The sequence below is a fragment of the Artibeus jamaicensis genome, unplaced genomic scaffold (genome assembly GCF_021234435.1).
Source record: "Artibeus jamaicensis isolate MK-2021 breed Jamaican fruit bat unplaced genomic scaffold, CSHL_Jam_final scaffold_916, whole genome shotgun sequence".
Classification (NCBI taxonomy): domain Eukaryota; kingdom Metazoa; phylum Chordata; class Mammalia; order Chiroptera; family Phyllostomidae; genus Artibeus; species Artibeus jamaicensis.
The window spans coordinates 51,037,886-51,049,845 of NW_026522059.1; the positions used below are offsets into that span (position 1 = coordinate 51,037,886).

General features: G+C 35.0%; 1 non-coding gene across 1 annotated transcript; it reads left to right on the forward strand.

The window, feature by feature from the left end:
• The first annotated feature begins 7,678 nt into the window (after window positions 1–7,678).
• On the forward strand, window positions 7,679–7,813 carry LOC119039480 (small nucleolar RNA SNORA5). Its single transcript, XR_005080620.2, has one exon. It is a non-coding gene; the product is annotated as a small nucleolar RNA SNORA5 (small nucleolar RNA).
• Window positions 7,814–11,960: the final 4,147 nt, after the last annotated feature.

Genomic DNA, 11,960 nt, shown 5'->3' on the forward strand with positions numbered 1-11,960 from the left:
CCTCACCCTGAGTTGAGGCAGAAAATGCTTACTGTGTATCTTTAAAGTAACTTCCTGAAGTCTGTGCTAATTCTCCCAAGGACTGAAGTGTAACCAGACCAATTACTCTCATTGTTCCCTTGCATTTGCAACATTTTTCCTTGTTAATCTGTAAGAAGTAATCTTTAAAAAGTAATTACCTAAACCAAAACTAAGTGTAATGAATGCAAATCTGTTTTGATGTATGCTTTTAGAAAGCCAGTAAAAGCTTGTCAAGGCAAGGGTTGGCACGATTCTCCTTGAGATAGTGGCTGTGCCATCCCTTTTCCTCCACAAGACTCAGTAGTTCATGTAAATTTCTCTCGTATCTCATCCACAATGAAGCAGATACTATGGGCCAGTGTCTGCATCAGGCTGCTTCTACTAATTGGCCCAAAATAGTATTACATTAGTAATTGCCTGTAAATCTGCTTTCTATCCTCTTTTAGCTCTTATTAGACAATATACAAAATGAAGAAGCAGTATCAGTTATTTTTAAAACAATCTCAGTTTATCTATCATACATATTGTACAAGTATCTAGTTTTGTTCTGTGAAATAATGGGTTCTAATTACATACAAATCCTCTTCAACATTTCAGAAGGAAAGGATACACCGATTTTGGGGTTAGTAGCCTCAAAAGTCAAAGTACAACACAGAAATTTGGGATTACAAAGTTCTATAGACCTGCAAAGTATTTTGGATTTTTTCTTTATTTTTCCTCTCTGTTCTGTCAGTTACCCACAACTCTATCACAACAAGACTTACAAGGCAAATTGTGTTCTACACATAATTATTGTGCCATGATTATAGCATAACACAGCAGCTTTCTATTTATTTGTACAATGTACGTAATGTCAACCCAAGCAGCCTCAAATTAATGTTCCTACAGCATCTGCTGAGTGTTTAGTTGATGAGAATTAACTTCCAATCTGAGTTCACTGGTGTGTAGCCTGACAATATGCAGTCTTATTCATCTTGCTTATGAGTCAGTTCATTTGAGCTATTGAAAGGGTTACTAGACATTTAGAGCTACCTCTGTGTCTGCAGGTGCCTCAGAGCACAGAATAGGAAATCCTCCAGGATGAGGGTGATGCAAACTTACCAAAGGCATTTCTTATTTATTGACTGATTTCACAAATTTAAGTCTTTTACTACTATTATAGAAGTAATAACAGTGCCAACTGTGATTTCAGACCACTGATTTTGTTTTTAAACCATAGTGAGTAAATACTTAGTAATTCATGAAAACCCTGTGTTTTAAAATCTGGTATTAAAATAAATTTCCATTAAATTATTCCACATTGACACTTAACTATGACCCAACTGGTGATTTTGAAAAGCAAGGATATGGCTTCAACTGCCTCACAAATGGAAATCCATAATCATTGAAATGAGACTAACTGTACATTCAGTATTTGACAATATAATAATATCCATTAGCCATGTGAATGAATGAACAGAACATGTGCCAAAGTATATGGTAATGGAAATTCAAGGGAAAAAAGACCAGAAATACAAGGTAAAATATGCCATTAAGCTTCACAAGGCGTGTTTTTAGTGTTCTGAAACCAAAGCCAACAGTATATGAGTCTAAACTGCAGAATAATATTAAACAAATAAAAATTGTATTGTATTTATCACTGAGTATGCCAATGAACTGTTGAAAAGTAAACCAATCTTTAATAGCACATTAAGAATTATTACTTAACAATAAGAAGTATTCACTTTATTGGTGATTTAATTTTTCTTGCAAAGCAACATTATGTAGCTCAAAATATGAAGTGACTCATCTAGACAATTAACAACAAAAAAACAAATTTGAGTATTTTTTCAAAAATATATTCACCACTATTTCTCAATTTTTCTTGTAATTGATTTACAAGTAATACTAGAATCAAAATTATAAGGTATAAAGTTGTAATTCAACTGAAAATGACACTGATATTGAATAAATTTCTTGTTCCAATAAGAACCTTGTTAGGAGAATATATTGCTTGGTCAGACACTGGAAGTTTTTCACTGGTAAAGAATATAGGATGACTTTATTGGAAAGTGTTCTACTTCCTTTAAGATAATTTGAAGCAAAATTTTTGCATTTAGAACTTTTTATATGTCCATACATTTAATACTGTGCTTTCGTTATTGTTGTTAAACATTCAAAATGGGTGATCCAGCTCAAATCTAAAGAATATTCAAATATGTTTGGCAAAGTTGTGTGCCAAACCTCCCCTTTACACTTACTTTCAAAGGAAGTAATAGTTTCTCAGAAGAGAATTTATCCAAAAGAAAGAATGAATAGAAACAATAAGCTTGACTCAGTAAGATGTCCTTACTCTAGGAGGGGAAGGATGGTTCTGGGCAAGGTATCTCTCACTGGTGTCCTACCTCAGGGCTTACTGCAGCCCTGAATGATGAAGTTTTAAGCAAAAACAGAAAGACTGATTTTATTAAATTTTATTAAAAGTCCATATAATAATTCAATTCTGCTGTATACTCTGAAATTCCTACTCTTAATTATTGTACAAGCATTAAAGCTTTGGTCCACTAAAAAATAGCACTCATGAATTAATCTTGGTGTGGAAACATGAATAAGGCTGCAATGAATGCCTACCTCCTGTGTCCTACTTGTCCAAAATATAACTGTTCACACCACTCAAGGACATTTTAAATGCCTAAAGAACAGTTTGAGGTTTAGCAAATGGATTTCCTAGAGCTTCTACCATCTAATGGATTCTAAAAATGTTTTGGTCATTGTATGTTTTCTCACCAAACAGAAGCTTTCTCTTGTAGACAAGCTACTTCCTTTTCTGTGGCAAAAGCCCTTTTGAAAAAACATTATTCCTGCCTGGGGGATCTCTCTCAAACTTCACAATTGATGAGGAACACATTTCACCAGTAGGTGTTTTTACCAGTTTGTTGTTTGGCTTCCTTTACATCACTTTCACTGCTCTTTCTTCCCTCAATCCTGAGGCTTAGTCAAAGGCACCAATAAATCATTAAGACTCAACTGGGAACATTTATAGACACCCTTCAAATTCCTTGGCCAAAAGCATTGCTTCCGCTCCTTTTAAATCTCAAATTCACTTCTTCGGAATTCATAAATCCTCACCATCTGAGACAGCCACAGGGTGCCCAATACACCTGGTCCCTGCCTATTTTTTGCAACGGATAATAAAAGCCTAATTACTTCTATCAAAAGTAACCATATTCTGGCTAAGGAATATTTTTGCAGTGTGCTTCAGAGAGATAAAGACATTCAGCGACACTGTTTTGTTAAATGGAAAATAACCTCCAAAAAGATTCACTGAAACCTTACAGAGAAGACCCCTATCAGTTATTACTAACAAACCCTAGTGCTGCCAAACTCCAAATATTACACTCTTGGAGTCATATGACACATCTAAAGAAGGCAGCTCACCCTAGCTAGAGCTTCATACTATCTTACAACCGGAAGGTGAAGATTTCCCAAAATTTAAGGTGGCAATATTTGATAAGACAGCTCTCCAAGATATTCAGGCGGTTGGAAGATATAAAATTTATAAAAGCCTCTCTTTTTTGAATTTTTTATCTTTTTTAAATTGTTGTTCAAGTACAGTTGTCTCCATTTCCCTCCCCACCACCACTCCCCCAAACCCCAGCCATTCTCACCTCCCACCCTTGATACTACCCACCTTTGGTTTGTCCATGTGTCCTTCATACACATTCCTGAAACTCCTTTCCCCTTTCCCCCTCACTATTCCCTCCCACCTCCCCTCTGGTCACTGTCAGTTTGTTCTTAATTTCAACATTTCTGGTTATATTTTGCTCACTTGTTTGTTTTGTTGATTAGATTCTACTTATAGATGAGATCATATAATATTTGTCTTTCACTGTCTGGTTTACTTCACTTAGCATAATGCTCTCTAGATCACAGTGAGATACCACTTCACGCCAATCAGAATGGCCATCATAAACAATTCAACAAACAAATGTTGGAGAGGATGTAGAGAAAAGGGAACCCTAGTGACAAGTTGGTGGAAATGCAGACTGGTGCAGCCACTGTGGAAAACAGTATGAAATTTCCTCAGAAAGCTAAAAACAAACTGCCTTTTGACCCGACAATTCCACTGCTGGGATTATACCCCAAGAACCCTGAAACACCAATTGAAAAGATTCTATGTACCTCAATGTTCATAGCAGCACAATTTATAATAGCCAAGTGCTGGAATCAACCTAAGTGCCCATCTGCAAATGAGTGGATCAAAAAACTATGGTACATTTACACAATGGAATACTCTGCAGTAGAAAGAAAGAAGGAGCTCCTACCCTTTGTAACAGCATGGAAGCCTTTCTCTTATGTAGACTATTAATTGATTCTGGATGTCTTTTCAATTCAAATTGTAAACAACGGCCTGCATTATTAAGACATTTTTGTTGCAAACATTTGCTGTTCAGATAATAATATTGTTTAACTGCTTTGTGTTTTATTCCTGCATTGTGCCTTCCCAGAGTGCTTTTTAATTCTTGCAGTTATGAGTGTATTTTGCCATATTCATTATTCTAAGATACTGAATTTTTGATGGGAAATGCCTGAGATATCTGTCTTCTACTCCTCTCTGTGACTACAATAGATTTACAATGTGTGCACTTTCTCTCTGACATGGGACACAATGCCTTTGGATTTTCCTAGAGCTTTTTTGTCTGTGTGTGTGAGGGTCCTAGGTTGGAGGTCCTGCAGGACTGGGTCAAGGACACATGGAAGGCAACAAGATGTAGAGTGGACTCAGGCCAGTATCCTCCCTCAAGTTGCAAGGTCACTAGGCAGATCCCCTGTTTCTGATAGAAAAAGGTGGGAAAGCATGAGATTTAGTTCATCTTGGTTGAAGCTGAAAGTTTTGACTTATTTTTTGAAAGATTTTTATCGCTATTAGTAATTACATTACACTTACTGTTTGCTATTTACTGTTATGTTATTATATCATGTATGCCCCAAACAACTATGATCTAGTTAAGTATTCTGAATATCTCTAAATTTCACACAAGATTATTCTGACAAACTGTTTAATAATTAAGCCAGTAAATGGTTGACTTCAGTACAGACTTGATGGTATTGCTGTGGGCCAATGTGTTATTAATTTATTAGACTCTGAATAATAACAAAGTAGGAACATTGTAGAAAATTTTATTTTCACTAAACAAAAATACACAGATTTTATAAAATAATCTAAAACTCAAATTAAAAAAAAACAACAGACGTGGAAATGAAGAATAAACTGACAATGACCAGAAGGAGGGGGGAGGGGCATAATGGGAGAAAGAAGGGGAAGGATGGGCAAGGAACATGCATGAAAGACCCAAGGAAGGACAAAGACAACAGGAGTGAAGAAATTCAGTGTGGGAAGTGGGGGTGGGTAGGGTGGAGGAGAGTAATGGGGGGAAATGGGGACAACTGTAATTAAACAACAACAGAAAAGAAACACCTTACTCTGATAAAAAATCAAAGTATGGGATTAAGCTTGGGCCTTCGAACTAAACTACCTTGGCTCGATTTCCAGTCAGGGCACATGCCTGGGTTGCAGGCCAGTTCCCAGCAGGGGATGCATGAGAGGCAACCATACATTGATATTTCTCTCCCTCTCTCCTTCCATTCTCCTCTAAAGATAAATAAATAAAATCTTTTAAAAATTTTAAAAAATCAAAGTACAAATGCTCCTATCAAACATAGATGATATTACTATAATTATTTTGTTAGTAAACACATGGGAATCATTTCAAATGATAGGAGTGATTGCCAGTTTACTATTTCCTTTAAATGATTCTAGAAATACCTTCAATTTTAACCTATCATTCAAGAATAAAGTAGTAATTTTATTAAAAATGTTGAAAAATGTAGATTAGAACATAAAGGATTTAAAAAATTATAGGTTTAATTTACACCAAGTCATCACAATTTTTTTAAAAAGTATTGAAGTTGGCATACAGTATTGTATTATTTTTAGGTGTACAACATAGTGATATAACAATTATAAATTTTACTGTGTAACCACCACAATAAATTTAGTAATGATTTGTCATCATGTAAAGTCACTACTGTATTATTGACTATCTTTCCTGTGCTGTACACTACATCCTCATGGCCTATTTATTCTGTAAATGGAAGTTTGTACTCATATGCCCTTCCAATTGTTTTCACCCATTCTCCTACTCTTCGGTAACCCTTACTTTGCTTTCCGTATGTATGAGTCTGTTTCTGTTTTGTTTGTTTATTTATTGAGTTTTTTAAATTACACATATAAGCAACATCATGTAAGATTTGTCTTTTCTTGTCTGACATTTCACTAAGCATAATACTGTGTAGGTCCATTCATTTACAATGGCTATTTGCCATTACATAGCAAGGTCCCATTATTTTTTGTTATTGCAGAGTAATATTCCATCCTATGTCCTTATACCACTTCTTCATTCATTTATCTATTGATGGACACCTAGGTTCCTTCCATGTATTGGCTATTGTAAATAATGCAACAATAACCATAATGGTGACTATTTTTTTGCAATTAGTGAGGTATTTTGTTTTCTTTTGTTTTTCAGATACATAGTCAGCAGTGGGATTTCTGTATTGTATGGTGGCACTATTAATTTTTTTAAGGAAACTAGCTACCGTTTTTCACCAGCAGTGCACTAGTGTTCCCTTTTTCCACATCCTCTCCAATACTTGTTGTTTGTTGACTTTTTGTTAATCATCTTTCTGACTGATATGAGATGGTATCTCATGGTGGTTTTAATTTGCATATCTTTGATGGTTAGTAAAGGTTAAGCATCTTTTTATATGTCTGTTGACCATCTATCTATATGTCCTCTATTGCAGTATGTTAAATAAAGAACATCTATTAAGCACTTCATTTGTCAGTTATACTGAGAACTTTTGCATTCTTAAGAAATTCCACAAGTAATAATAAACTTGCAATTATTGAATTGCTCCAATTTGTGCAACATCATTTAAGATCAAAATAATGATAAAGATATAATTGAAATGAGTTACATTTATCTGTAATGGAGAAAAATTTATACAAAGAACATTTATCTTAGTCCAATACTAATAATAGTAAAAATAAAATGACATATTTATTTTATTAATATTTAATAGCATACTTGTTAAATAACATATTTAATCTCCTATAATTTGCTAGGCAGAACCCTAGCCCCTTACATATACTGTCTCATCTCACCTTCCAAACCACCCCATGAGATGGGTTGCAGTGTCGCCACTTCCAGATAATAAAAATCTGTCCAGTTTCATTAGCCCAGGTTACCCGGAGAGATTTGAACTCAACAGCCTGACTTCAAAGCGATGATCCTAACCATTAATCAATGTTACAAACACATAGAACATACAAAAATAAACAAATTGATAAGAACCACAACTAAGTTAAACTGGTGTATTCTAAGGGTTTCACTTTTATAACAAGCAGGTACTGATGGTTAATAGCAGAATGCTACCAGTGAAACACTAGTATACTTGTAAATATTAGATAGATCTAGTTTGGGCTTCTAATTAAGTGCCTATACTTTATTCAGTAGGTTGAATTTAATTTTTAAATACTTTTTTGAGAAACAAATAAACAGGAGTGATTAAAGTTTACATTTGTATTTAAAATTCTGTTATTTTAATTTAATAAACCAGATTCAAAAATCAGTAACAAAAGGGGCCTCAAAACTTTTCTTGGCCCAGAAGGCTGCCATAGAAACAGTGTGACTCACGGACCCTGATTATCTCTGTTGGGCCTCAGTGATAAATTTGGCTACAGACACCAAAAAAAAGTAAGGAAAAGAAAAAAAAAATCAAAATTAAAATAAATTTTAAAAAATTGTTCTTGGCAAATGCATGTGACTTCAATCTTAAAAAATTAAAATAGAAATATATTTTCACATCTTTATATATTATAAATGAAAATACAAAAAATAAAAGGAGCTAGCTTTACTGGGGTAATAATTTCTGTTTTGAGATATGCACCTAGGTTTTTCTGACAGTGGATCTTTTTCTTCTTTATCATTAGTAAAGTTGGTAAATGACATTTGAAAGATCTTATATACTTCCTTACAGAATTTGAATGCTGTAAGGAAGCAGATACAAAGATGCTTTATGCTGATAAATTAACTTTTATCTAGTGCTTAGTACTAGATAAGACTTTCCAAGGAATTTGAAATAAGGTTCATATTATTATACAATATCTATCTAGTTTTCAATGCTATAGATGTACACTGGCAGACATCCAGTTAAAATATTAGTCCTTGTCATTCAATCCATGATATTTGGGGGAATCACAAAACAGTATTTAATGGAATATTCTTCTCCAACTTCCCCATTCTCTAGAGGTATATTCCTATGTCTCCTAATACAATAACACAAATAGCCAACTTTTCAGATAAAGAATGGAATTTTGAAGTGCTATTACACTGTCAAGATTCACACATCAAACAAGTGGTTAAAAGAATCTCTCTCCTTCTCTCTCTGTATATATACCAATTGTATAAATTGTATACTAATACTAGGCTATTGTAATTAGCGGTTAGAAATTTCATCAACAAAGAAAGTTTTTTAGATTATAGATAGCATGAAATGTATATATATAGATATATATATATATATCTATATATATATATACACACACACTACCTATCCAGCATTCTCATTTTTTGTTTTTAGCTAAATTTATTGCAGTGATATTAGTTAATAAAATTATATAAATTTTAAGTATATAATTTTATGATATATCATTGATACATTGCTTATTACCCAAAGTCAAATGTCCTTTTGTTACCATATATTTGACTCCCTTTACACCTTAGTATTCCCCCACTCCATTTTTCTTCTCTTATTCACCATACTGTTTTCTGTGTTTGTAAGTTTTTGTTGTTTGTCTTATTTATTCATTTCTTGCTTTCAGTTTTATATCCCCCATATGAGTAAAATTATGTTTATCGACTATTTCTGTCTTATTTCACTGAGCATGATATCCTCAAGATCCATCCACACTGTTGAAAATAGCACTATTTCATTTATTTGTGGCTGGGTAATATTCCATTGTATATATGCACACATCTTCTTTAAGATGATGTGCACTAGTTTTGTTTTGCTTTGTTTTGATGTCTTGGCCACCATGAGTAATGCTACAATGAACATAGGGGTGTATATATTTTTGCAAATAAATGTTTTTGTATTTTTGGTGTAGATACTCAGAAGAGGGGCTGCTGGATTGAATGATAATTTTATTCTTAATTTTTTGAGGAATGTTGGTACTGTTTTCCGTAGTGGCTATACCAGTTCAGTTCACATTCTCACATGCAGTAAGTGAGGGTTCCCTTTCCTCCTCAGCATCTAAAACACTTGTTACTACTTGTCAGAATGGCTATCAACAACAAAAATATATTTTGATAGAGTATTATATAAGTAATTGATACTGACAATAAAGCACAAATGTTTAATGGTTATTTCAAGTGGTTTCAGAATATGACGGTGTAAGAATAATATACTAACTCAAAACTTGCTTCCTTAGTCTGTCCATATTGAAGATGCAAACATAATGGCATTCTTAGCGATTGCTCAGATTCACTGGTTCTCATTTGCTCTTGCCATTGCAGACTTCCAGGGCCCTGAATTATCTTGGTCTCAATAATATCTTGGAATTCATACATGTCATAAGGGGTGATTTACACATGCTGTGGTTTACAGTGGTGGTTTACACCTACAAACTTCAAGATGACATTAGCTATTTCCTTTCTTTCTTATTCTATAATCCTTCCATGATACCATTATTGAGATTCTTAATACCTCCAGAAGGTGCCTTAAAACACTTCCAGTGTTTGATTCCCAGGAACTTGAAGAGATTCTGACTTTCAAGTCTGGAGATTCTATTATGGGTACCATTAAACCTTTCCTTCCTGTGAATAATGATATGAGTCTCTCAGGTTACAAACTGACCCTATTTTTCCCTCCAGCCTGTTCCGGTCAGAAGTAGAAAAATGTTTTGTATTCCCAATTTTTTTGTGTGTGCAGCCAATTGTCCCAAATGCATGACAGAGTTTTTCAAACATTTTTCTTGCTTCTCAAAATATAAAAACTTCAATTAACATTTTTCTCTCAACTGACAGAATCAGAAAAGAAATTCAAATGATTAATACTGAGATGACTAAGAATTTTCTATCAGATCAACATCTGTTCACAACACTTTCTTAAGGCAATTTCTTATCCAGAAGTCTGTTTATTGCTCAAAGTGATTCTTCCCATAACGCAAACAGGTAAATCCTTTCTTCACCCAACTTAAAGCTCTGAAAGGAATGACAATCATATATTTTATTTTTTTAAAGAATTCCTACTTTGACCTGTATTTTAAGGCAACACTCAGGAATGTGCTCTGGTCTACCTCAGAGTCAGTGGATTTTAATCCAGCACTACATTCTAAATTTGAAGGTGCCTTGTGGAAAACAGTATGGAATTTCCTTAGAAAACTGTTGGTGGAACTGCCTTTTGACAGTGCTGGATTTATATCCTAAGAATCCTGAAACATCAGTTCAAAAGAACCTAGGCACCCCAATGTTCGTAGCGGCACAATTTACAATAGCTAAGTATTGGAAGCAGCCTAAATGCCTACCAGTAAATGAGTAAATCAAAAAACTATGGTACAGTTACACAACAGAATACTACACATCAGAAAGAAAGAGTTCCTACCCTGTGACAGCATGGATGGACAGCATAATTCAGTTAGAGCATTCTGCCAAGTGGAGTAAGCCAGGCATTGAAAACAAATACCATGTGATCTCACCTATAGGTGGAACCTAATCAACAAAATAAACAAGCAAGCAAAATATAACCAGAGACATTGAAATAAAGAACAAACTGACAGTAACCAGAGGGGAGTTGGAAGAGAAATAATGGGAGAATATAGGGGAAGGGCCACCAAGCAATATGCATAAAGGACACATGGATAAAGCCAAAGGGAGTAGATCTGAAGGTGGCAGTCAGGAATGGGTGAGGTGGGTATTGTGGACCCGGGCTTGTGGGACCACGGCATTGTAGCTGAGACAAAAGAAATTCACACAGACTACTGAATCCTGTGGAGAAAGAGGGTGGGCGGCTTTACTCTCAAAAGGAGTCAAAATCTTTGGCCCTTGCTTCTTTGAGCTTTTATTGTCTTTCTGGGCACATTGCATGAAGGTCCTCATTAACTATTCACAGGTTCACTTTAGGTGGTTACTTTTTACAGAAAACAGAGGAGAGGATGCCAGTAATCACATCACAGAAGAGGGATATTTGCAAATGAAAAGGCAAAAGTGGTTGAACCAGTTACACTCATACTTGGAAGGTTTAGCATGAATTTTTAGGAAGTCAGTTTGCAGTAAATGTTTTCTGCCTCAATTCAGGGTGAAGGAGTTTTAGCAAAAGGAAGTCTCATCGCAGTCGAGGTATGGTGCAGGCCTGATTCCCCACAGGGGAACCTATCCATGAGCATGGGTCCTGTGCATCTCCCAGTGGGAGCTATCTTCAGTTACCATAGTCACACAGGAACATCAGATCCTCTGGAGCCAGCTCCTTCTGAATACAAAGGCTTACTGAAGCTATTAGCATATTCAGTGCAAAATGCTGAATCAATACTAATCACTTATGACTCATAGGAGCTCTTTTCCAAATTAAGACACTAACCTAGATCATTTTTGAGAAGCTGCTTTCCTTTGTGCCAGATTGAGCCATGCCCTTCCACTATACCAGGTCACTTAACCCTAGCACTAACTGGCACCCTTGCCAAGGATCACAGTGCTATCTTTTCCAGCGAGAGTGTTTCCCAACTTCCACACTTGGCAGGCTGATCCCAGAGGACTCAACAACCTTGACTCATTTAAAATCCTCTAGTCATTGCCATGATTAATAAAAAAGTAAGACCTGGAATTGCAGTCATTAAATGA